The sequence below is a fragment of the Choloepus didactylus genome, chromosome 7 (genome assembly GCF_015220235.1).
Source record: "Choloepus didactylus isolate mChoDid1 chromosome 7, mChoDid1.pri, whole genome shotgun sequence".
NCBI classification, from domain to species: Eukaryota; Metazoa; Chordata; class Mammalia; order Pilosa; family Megalonychidae; genus Choloepus; species Choloepus didactylus.
The window spans coordinates 144475400-144484999 of record NC_051313.1 but is presented as its reverse complement, the minus strand read 5'-3'; the positions used below and the strand labels follow the sequence as shown (position 1 = coordinate 144484999).

The following is a 9600-nucleotide window of genomic DNA, read 5'->3' as shown; positions in this document are numbered from 1 at the left end:
AAAATATTTTTAAAAGATGCAGAATTCTGGTTTGACAATTCATTTCTTTCAGCACTTGGAAAAATTGTGCACTTCCTTTTGGTTTCCGTGGCTTTCTGATGGGATATCTGCTTTCTTTCAAATTGTTTTTCTGTCTATGGATAAAGTGTCATTTTGGGGGCTACCCTCAAATTTTTTCTTTTCTTTTACTTTCAAAAGTTTGACTACGATTTTTCCTGTTTGGGGTTCTCTCAGCTTCTTGAATCTGTAGCTTTATGTATTTTGGAAAATCAGGGAAACTTTCAGGCATTATATCTTCAACTACTTTCTAGCCCCATTTATTCTCTTCATCCAGGAATCAGATGGCTCAGTTATTAGATCTTTTGTTATAGTCCCAGATAAATCCTGAGATTCTGTTCATTTTTTTTTTTTCATTTGTTTCAAGCATGCTCATAATTGTCCATTGGAGCCTTTTTGTGTTGGCTGATTTAAAATTTGTATTAGAACTTCTAATATGTGTGTCATCTTGGTGTTGGTGTCTGTGGATCATATTTTCTCATTCAATTTGAGAACTTCTTGTTTCTTGGTATGACAAGTGATTTTCAATTGAAACCACCATTTTGTTCCTTGTGTTGCGAGATCTCTAGCTATTCTGCCTCATTTTATCTATCTTTCAGTCTGTATTATATATAATGACCAGGGTTTTTAGTTGTACTTATCAGGAAGAATACAGAAAAGTATACCTACTACATCTTTCTAGAAGTGGAAGTTCAACTTTGTGTATTTTGAGATGCATGCGTAGTTAACATTATTATGTATTCATGATTAACTATTTTAGTATTCAAAATGCCTCCTCTTATCTTTAAAGTCTTCTTTATCTGATATTAATATAGCCACAACACTTTTCTTGTTCTTATTGTATGCATGGCACATCTTCTCCTTTTTTTTAATCTTTCAACAATTGTGTCCTTGAATTTAATGTCACTGCCTTTAAACAGAATGCTTTTTCATCCAGTCTGGCAATCTCTACTTTTCAATTGGAATGTTTCTGTCATTTATATTTGTAACAGTAGATATGGCTGGATTTAAAACCACTGCCTTCCTATTTATTTTCAACTTTTCCCATCATTTTTGGTTTTGGATTTTTGCTTTTCTTTCTTCTTTCTTGCCTTCTTATTGTTAACCAAGTATTTATAAATGTCCTTTTTATTCCTCTATTGGCTTTTTAACTATATATTTTAAAGATAATTACTCTGGCTATTGGAATATTCATTGTTAACTTATCAAAATCTTTCTGGAATTGATATTGTAGTACAGCATATAAAAATATATGAATCTCAAAATAGTAAAATTCCATCTACATCACATAGTTTCTGTTATTGTATTCATATATTTTACATCTACATATGTAATAACTCTCCACAATATGATGCTATTATTTTTTATTTAAACAGTTTGCTACTGACAATGAAATCATTTGGCTTTTGTTTACTTGTGAATATCTCTATTTTACTGTTATGTTGGAAGAATTTTTTGATTGATTGAAAATTCTGGGTTTGTAGTTCATTTTTTAGCACTGTATAGATTTCATTCCGGTGGGTTCCTGCTTCCACTGTTTCTAATTAAATCATTTGTGTTGTACTCTTGTATTATGTTCCTCCTGAAAGCTATGTGTCATTTTAAATTTGGCTGCTTTTAAGATTTTCTCTTTAATGTTCACATTCAGCATTTTGTTACGATGGGTCTAGGGTTCTCTTTGTTTTGATGCTGCTTGGTTTTTTCCTGAGCTTCTGCTATGTTTAAATTGATGTTTCCTTCAAAAATTGGGAAACTTTTGTCTATTTTGTCATCAACTTATTTTTGCCCCATTCTCTCTTTCTTTTACCTTTGGGACCCTAATTATATGCATATTTAGAAGGTCTGTTCATTTTTCTATTTTCCTTCTCTGTTCTTCAGATCGAATGCTTTTTATTGAACTATCTTCAAATCCATTAAAACTTCTCTTCTAGTCTCCAATCTGCAGTTAAGCCTGCCTACTAAATCTTTTATTTCAGGCTTGTACTTTTCAGTTCTAAAATTTACAATTGCCTTTCTTTTGTTCCAGTCATTTCTCTGCTGAGAGTTCTCATCTGTTTACTTATTTCGAACATTTGTTCCTTCAAATCCTCGAACACATTTAAAATAGATGTTTTCAAGTCTGCCTCTTAATTGCAAGAGGTGGAGCATCCTGTTTTCTGGTAGTTTGTGGCTTTTTGTTTTTTGTTTTGTTTGTTTGTTTGTTTTCTATGGGTTGCCTCTTCGTATGTGTGGTTATTTTTTGCTGTATGCTGGAAATGAGGGTGATGTATTGTAGCTAGTCTGGATCGTGTTGCATTTTCTTAAGTGTGCTGAGTTTGTTCTCCAGACAGTTGGATTAAAGACATATTATTTTGTTGCTATCAGGTTTGATTTAATACTTTATTATGATGTGTCCATTTTGGTTTTGAAGCTAGTTCTTGGGCATGCTCCACACTTTAGACCATGGTCCTTATTTCTAACGTATGGTTATTCTGGCAATTCAGATTAATGCCAGGAGTGTACTCAGCATGGCTTCTCCACACTGGCTGGAATAGCACTTCCGTATTCTTCTAGCACTACCTAAACTCTGATATCACCACTTGGCAATCAGCCCCATGAAGATGGACTTTGCTAAGCCTTGTGGAGTAGCAATCTGTGCACAGGTAGCCCAACCCTCAGCAAAGACACACTTCTGGGTCCTTTCATGCTGCTTTTTCTTATCAGGAACTCCAGGCACAAAGTCTAGCTTTTTTAGCAGTCCAGAACTCTATTCTCTGCCTTCTCAATGCATGTAGACTACTCCTTTTCTTGAATTGCATCTCTGTACACTGCAGTTAAAAAGAGACTTAAGAAAAAGATCTAGGGTACCTGTAGGGCTTAATTTTTCTTTGAGCTTGTACATTTTTCTCTTCTTGAGGATCACAGTTCTCTGCTGTTTGATATCTAATGCCTGAAAACAGTTTTCTCATTTATTTGATAATGTTTTGTGTTGTTTTCAGCAGGAGTATCAGTACGAACTCTCTCTTAGTTAGAATTGGAAGCCAATTCCAGTGCTTTTCTAACAAAGAAATGAAAAATAAATGTATTTGTCTGCTGCCAATAATGTATTAAATCTCATTTTAAATATAATGTTAATGCTGTTGATTTCTCTATAATATTATTATTGTATTTACTTTTGACCTCATTAAATCTTTTGCTGTTTGTAATAGGGTTTCATTTGATTCTGTTGGGTTCTTCAGATGAATTAGCTCATCTGAAAATAGTAGCTGTTTTATTTTCTTTTTTCCAATTTGTATGTCACTAATTTCTTCTGTTGTGTAATGCTATTGGTTGATATTTTCCTTATAATATTAAATAATAGAAATGATAGTGGATATCATCATTTAATTCCTGACTTTAGCAGAAGTGGCTTTTCTGTTTTTAATTGCGTATAATACTGGCTTCCGGCTGAATAGTTATAATTTATAGCGATAAAAGACTTTCCATTTATTCATCTGTTACAGGTTGATTTTTTTTAAAATCAAGCAAGGAATGTTGAATGCACTTTCAGCGTCTTCTATGATCAGATTCTCCAAAAGCTAACATTGAGGGTAGTATGTATGTGCAAGTGATTTATTAAAGAAATGCTCCCATTGGAGACAGGTAGGGTTGTGGGGGGATCAGGACAGAGAAGGGGGAGAAAGACAAGCTCGAGTGTAATTGCAGGTGAAAGTCCTGCAGAGGGTAAGCTTCAGCTATTTCCTGCTGAGGAACTGGGCAATGGAAGTTATGCCTCCGAGTTGCCCTTTTCTGAGGCAAGAAACTGATTTCATAATACTAGACTCTGCTAATGACCATAGGGGTTAAGGTTGAGAGAGGGGAGAATAAATTTAAGGCAATTTCAGTTCTCTGAAAACCTGCACAAAACGACTCTAATTGCCAAAGGACAGCCCTTTAAAGAACAACATGTACTGGAATTTGAAAACACACCAAAGTGGGAGAGGGAGACTTGGAAATGGTAAAAAGGAATGAGTAAAACAGATATTGTGCTGTATAGCATCTATGGAGTTGATCATGATTGTTATTCTTAGACTTTTAGAAATGATAAATTGTATTAATATGTTTACTAAAAATTGAGCTCTTTCATAATTGTAATAAACCCATAGCTGGGCTTTGTGATTTTTGGTGGGGACAGGGGTAGGTCTTGTAAAACTTTTTCTATTTATTCTAGGGAATCAGTTTGTTTAAACTCTCTGTGTTTTCTGGAGTCAGTTTGGTTAATTGTATTTTCCTCAAACAGTATCCATTTCATCTGTGGTGAATTCATTTGCATAAAGTTATATAAAATAGGTACATTCTAAATGAATTCTTAGGTTAATTTACTACTTGATGTTTCTTATTTTTTATATTTGTGTTTTCTTCTTTCTATTCTTGATTAATTTTAGATCTAGAGGTGTATCTATGTTATTGATTTTTTGGAAACCCAAGTTTTAAATAATTTAATATGTGTACTTTTCTGGTGTTCTGTTTATTTTCTAACACATTAAATTCCTCTTTCTGATTTGATTGTTTTCAGTTTTATTTTTCCTTTGGTTTTACATCCTGTGTCCTTCACAACCCAACAAATTAATAGAAATATAATCTTAAATATTCCTAATGTTTTCTTTGGTTGTTAGCTCTTTATATTAGGCAATCAGCAAGGTTATGCCATTAGCCACCTTCTCTCACCTTTCTTCTGTTTTTTGTTTTTGTTAGTTGTACTATTTCTACATTGTCACAGCTGTTCTACCATCACCACCATCTATTATCAAAACATTTCCATCACCACAAACAAAAATTCTTTGTCAATAAAGCATTAATTCCCCATTCCCTATCCCCAACATGAACCCTGGTAACCTGTATTCTACATTCTGACTCAATGAATTTGCTAATTCTAATCATTTCATATAAATTAGATCTTACAGTATTTGTCCTTTTGTGCCTGGCTTATTTCATTCAACATAGTGTCTTCAGGGTTAATCCATGTTGTCATATGTATCAGGACTTCATTCCTTTTTATGGCTCAATAATATTCTATTGTATGTATATATCACATTCTGCTTATCCATTCATTGGTTGATGGACACCTGAGTTACTTCCATCTTTTGGAAATCATGAATAATGCTACTGTGAATATTGGTGTGTATATATTGTTTTGGGTCCCTGTTTTTAATTCTTGGGGTATATACCTAGAAATGATATTGCCAAGTAATATGGCAGTTCCACAGTTAACTTTCTGAGGAACTGCCAAACTGTCTTCCACAGTGACTGCCTCATTTTACATCCCAGAAGCAGTGAATAGGTGTTCCTATTTTTCAACATCCTCTCCAACACCTGTTATTTTCTGATTTTTTAATACTAGCCATTCTATTTGATGTGAAATGGTATCTAATTGTGGTTTTGGTGTACATGTCCCAAATGGTTAATGATCTCGAGCATCTTTCCACATGTGTTTTAGCCTTTGCATCTATTGTTTGGAGAAATGTCTATTCAAGTCTTTTGTCTATTTTTAAATTGAGTTGCTTGTCCTTTTGTGATTGGATTGTAGGATTTCTTTATATATTCTGGACGTTAAACCCTAACCAGATACGTGATTTCCAAAAATAATCTCCCATTGTGTATATTGCCATTTTACTTCCATGTTGAAGTCCTTTGGAGCACAATAGTTTTTTGTTTTTTGTTTTTTGTTTTTTGTTTTTTGTTTTTTTTTTATTTTCTTGCAGTCCCATTTATCTATTTTTTTTCTTTTTATTGTTTTTCATGTAAAGTGTAAGAAACTATTGTCTAACACAAAGTCCTGAATATGCTTTCCCATGTTTTCTTCTAGGAGTTTTATACTTTTCACTCTTATAATTAGGTGTTTGATCCATTTAGAGTTACTTTTTTATATGGTGTGAGGCAGAGGTCCAGCTTCATTCTTTTGCATATGGAGATCCAGATTTCTCAGAACCATTTATTCAAGAGGCTATTCTTTCCCATTGAGTGGACTTGAACCCTTGTAAAAAATCGTTTGGCCATAGATGTGAGGATCTATTTCTGAACTCTCAATTTGATTCCATTGGACTGTATGTCTGTCCTTGAGTTAATGCTATACTGTTTTGACCCCCACAGCTCTGTAATAAATTTTAAAATAGGGAAATATGATCCTTCCAACTTCATTCTCCTGTTTCAAGAGGTTTTTGGCTCTTCAAGGACCTTTACCCTTCCATAGAAATTTAATGATTGGATTTTCCATTTCTGCACAAAATGGTGTTGGAATTTTGATTAAGATTGCATTGAATCTGTCAATTGCTTTGGGTAGAATTGACATCTTAACAATATTTAGTCTTCCAATCCTTGAAAAAAAATGCCCCTCAATTTATTTATATTTTTGATTTCTTTTAACAATGTTTTATGATTTTATACGTATAAGTCCCTTACATTCTTGATTAAATTTATTCCCAGATATTTGATTTTTTTAGTTGCTATTGTAAATGCAATTTTTCTTGATTTCCTCTTCAGACTGCTTGTTAATACTGTACAGAAACACTGCCGACTTTTTGCATGCCAATCTAGTATCCTTACATTTTGCTGGTTTGTTTATTGGCTCTAGTAGCTTTGTGGTGGATTTTTCAGGATTTTCTACAGGTAGGATCATGTCATCTGCAAGTAGAGAGAGTTTTACTTCTTTTCCAATTTGGACACTATTGAATAACAAAGATGACATCCTCATCTATTTCCTGATCTTAGAAAACTTTCAATCTTTCATCACTGAGTATGATGTTAACTGTAGGTTTTTCATATATGGAGCTTTTGCCACGTTGAGGAAGTTTCCTTCTTTTCCTAGTTTTCTGAATGTTTTTATCAAGAAATTGTGCTGGATTTCATCAAATGCCTTTTCTGCATCAATTGAGATGATTGTGTGTGTGTGTGTGTGTGTGTGTGTGTGTTTTCCCTTCATTCTGGTGATGTGATATATTACATTAATTGATTATTTCATGTTGAACCATCTTTGCATTTCCTAGATAAATGCCACTTTATCATGGTGTATAATTCTTTTAATGTGCTGCTGGATTCTTTTTGCTAGTATTTTGTTGAGAATTTTTGCATCTATATATATAAGGGATATAGGTCTGTAATTTTCTTTTCTTGTGGTGTGGTCTCATAGAATGAGTTAGGACGTATTCCCTTCTCTTCCATTTTTGGAAGAGTTTGAGCAGGATTTTTTTTTTTTAATTTCAAAATATGATTTTATTAATGCACTTTAGGACAAGTGACATATGCCACCTTTTTCTGGAAGAAATATTGCTAATTATAAGTAATCACAGGAAAATTTTCATTAGACATACTGTCTCTCTCTGTCTCTCTGTCTCTCTCTCTCTCTCTCTGTGTGTGTGTGTGTGTGACATACGGGTATTTGTCATACTGCAAATACAAACTCATGTCTTGAGTTTACAAACACTAAGCAACAAGGTTTTCTTCTAAAATTTTCTTTAAAGCAGATCTTTTTAGCACTGTGTGTGTTACTAACATGGTGCAGTGTCGTTTTAGCAAATCTAACTGTTTTAGTTTCTCAGTGACAATAACACGTGGTCAGGAGCAGGCAACAAAATCTCTTTTCTAGTCCCTCTATCTGGCCACCGTTTTAAAAACACATATATTTCATATCAAAAACACATTTTAACAGACTTCACAGCTCATTAAAGCTTCAGTTTACAGTGATTAATATGAAAGATTTCCAATACAGAATGTTCATTTAGAAAGAATTAATCCACACTGGGATTCCAGTATTCTGCATCAGAAATGCAGAAGTCCTTCTTCAGTGCAATGTCATGCATTTTTCCTCTGTTCCTCTTCATGTTTTTCTTTCAACAGTTTCCTAATTTTACTTTTGGATCATCATTTTTGTATGTTTTACTTATTTCCTTTAGTATATTCTCAGGGAAGGCAGGTTGATATCTGTATACATAACCATATGGGCAAAGATGATAAATGAGGTATTCTAACTCATAGATAGTTGGAGGGTCAACATAATGAAAAAGAATTGCAAGATCTGAACAGCATCCAGGACCCTTTACAGGAGGATAATAGTTATAAGTCCAGTAACAAAAGGTTTTGAGTAGATAACCTTTGATTAAGTGGTGCTCTGGTACAAGGGATGAAAAGTCTCTTTTCCAGTAGTATCTCTGGAATCTCTTGCTTCTGTATTCACAATTTCCATGCATCTCCCCAGTGCTAAGTCTTCAGTGGAGGAACTATGTGTACCTTTGTCCATTTCAAATGCACCAACAAATCTCTTCAAGGCCTCCTTGCTCAATTCATATCCTGCTCTTCCACTCATGTAGCTTTGTATAAGGCTAAATCTTCTCCCAAAGTAAATGGGTTTTTCAGGGTCGTATTTTGAGAGAAGCCATCTTAAACTATCTAGTATGACATGTAGCATCATCCGCTTTCATAAACCAGTCAGCATCTTCTAAATGGTCATAAACATACTGAAAGTCTTTAATTGTTTTGCAGTATAGCTGGTCTCTGCTTTCTTTTGTTTTTAATCCCAGAGTAGGGAATTCTTTATTTTCTTCTGAACTCATAAACAAAACTTTATTACAATGTTGAGTCCATGTAGCTTTGATGTATATGGCCTTTATCTCTAAATTTTGAGGTCCTGTCATAACTCAGCAAAGAATTTTAACCTTCTGATAGTTTTTCAGCCATGTCTGTGTCCTCATCTTTACGTTGGCTGGCATCTGCACTGAGTTTCATCTGTCCTTCTAGATGATTCTGTCCATTATCATCTGAATGTCTAGCATGAAGATCATTATGAAGAATATTAGACTGGGTCTCACTTTGTTCTTCTGACAAAACACTAAATTGCTGAGAACATAAAAAAAAATCCAGTTGCTGATCCACACAGGGAGATTAAAACATTCAGCCAAGATTTAGAGGCCATTTCCCAAAAGTGTTTTTCTGGTATTAGCAGCGGCTCCCACTCACCCCTCCTGGGGGGGTAGAGGGGGGGACAACATGGGGCTGGCGACTGACCCTCCTTTCAGTGGTCACAGAAATGACTTCAGGTTGCTAGCTGGGTCCACCTGCTGCCACCCAGATCATTCCCAGGCAGCAGCGGTAGCCAAGGCGGGCCATGAGACAAGGATTGGTTTTAATTCTTGGGATGTTTGTTAAAATTTACCAGTAAAGCCATTTGGTCCTTGGCTTTACTTTGTTAGGAGATTTTTGCTTACTGACTCACTTTCCTTTGTTGTTATTGGGTTGTGGAGAGCCTCTTTTTCTTCTCAAGTCATTGTAGGTAGTTTGTGTTTTCCTAGAAATTTGTCCATTTTATCTAGCCTATCTAATTTATTAGCAGACCATTGCTCATAGTATCCTTTTATAATATTTTTAATTTCTGTAGGGTCATTAGTAATGTCCCCCCTTTAATTTCTGATTTTAGTTATTTGTGTCCTTTTTTTTTGTTTTCAATCTACCTAAAGTTTTGTCAATTTATTGACCTTTACACTTAACCAGCTTCTGGTTTCATTGATCTTTCTATTGTTTTTTTGTGTGCGTGTG

At 34.3% G+C, this 9600-nt stretch overlaps 1 pseudogene; it reads right to left on the bottom strand.

Annotated features, from left to right (window-relative positions):
* Positions 1 to 7901: 7901 nt before the first annotated feature.
* LOC119540845 lies at positions 7902 to 8980 on the bottom strand (annotated as a pseudogene).
* Between the last annotated feature and the right edge of the window lie 620 nt (positions 8981 to 9600).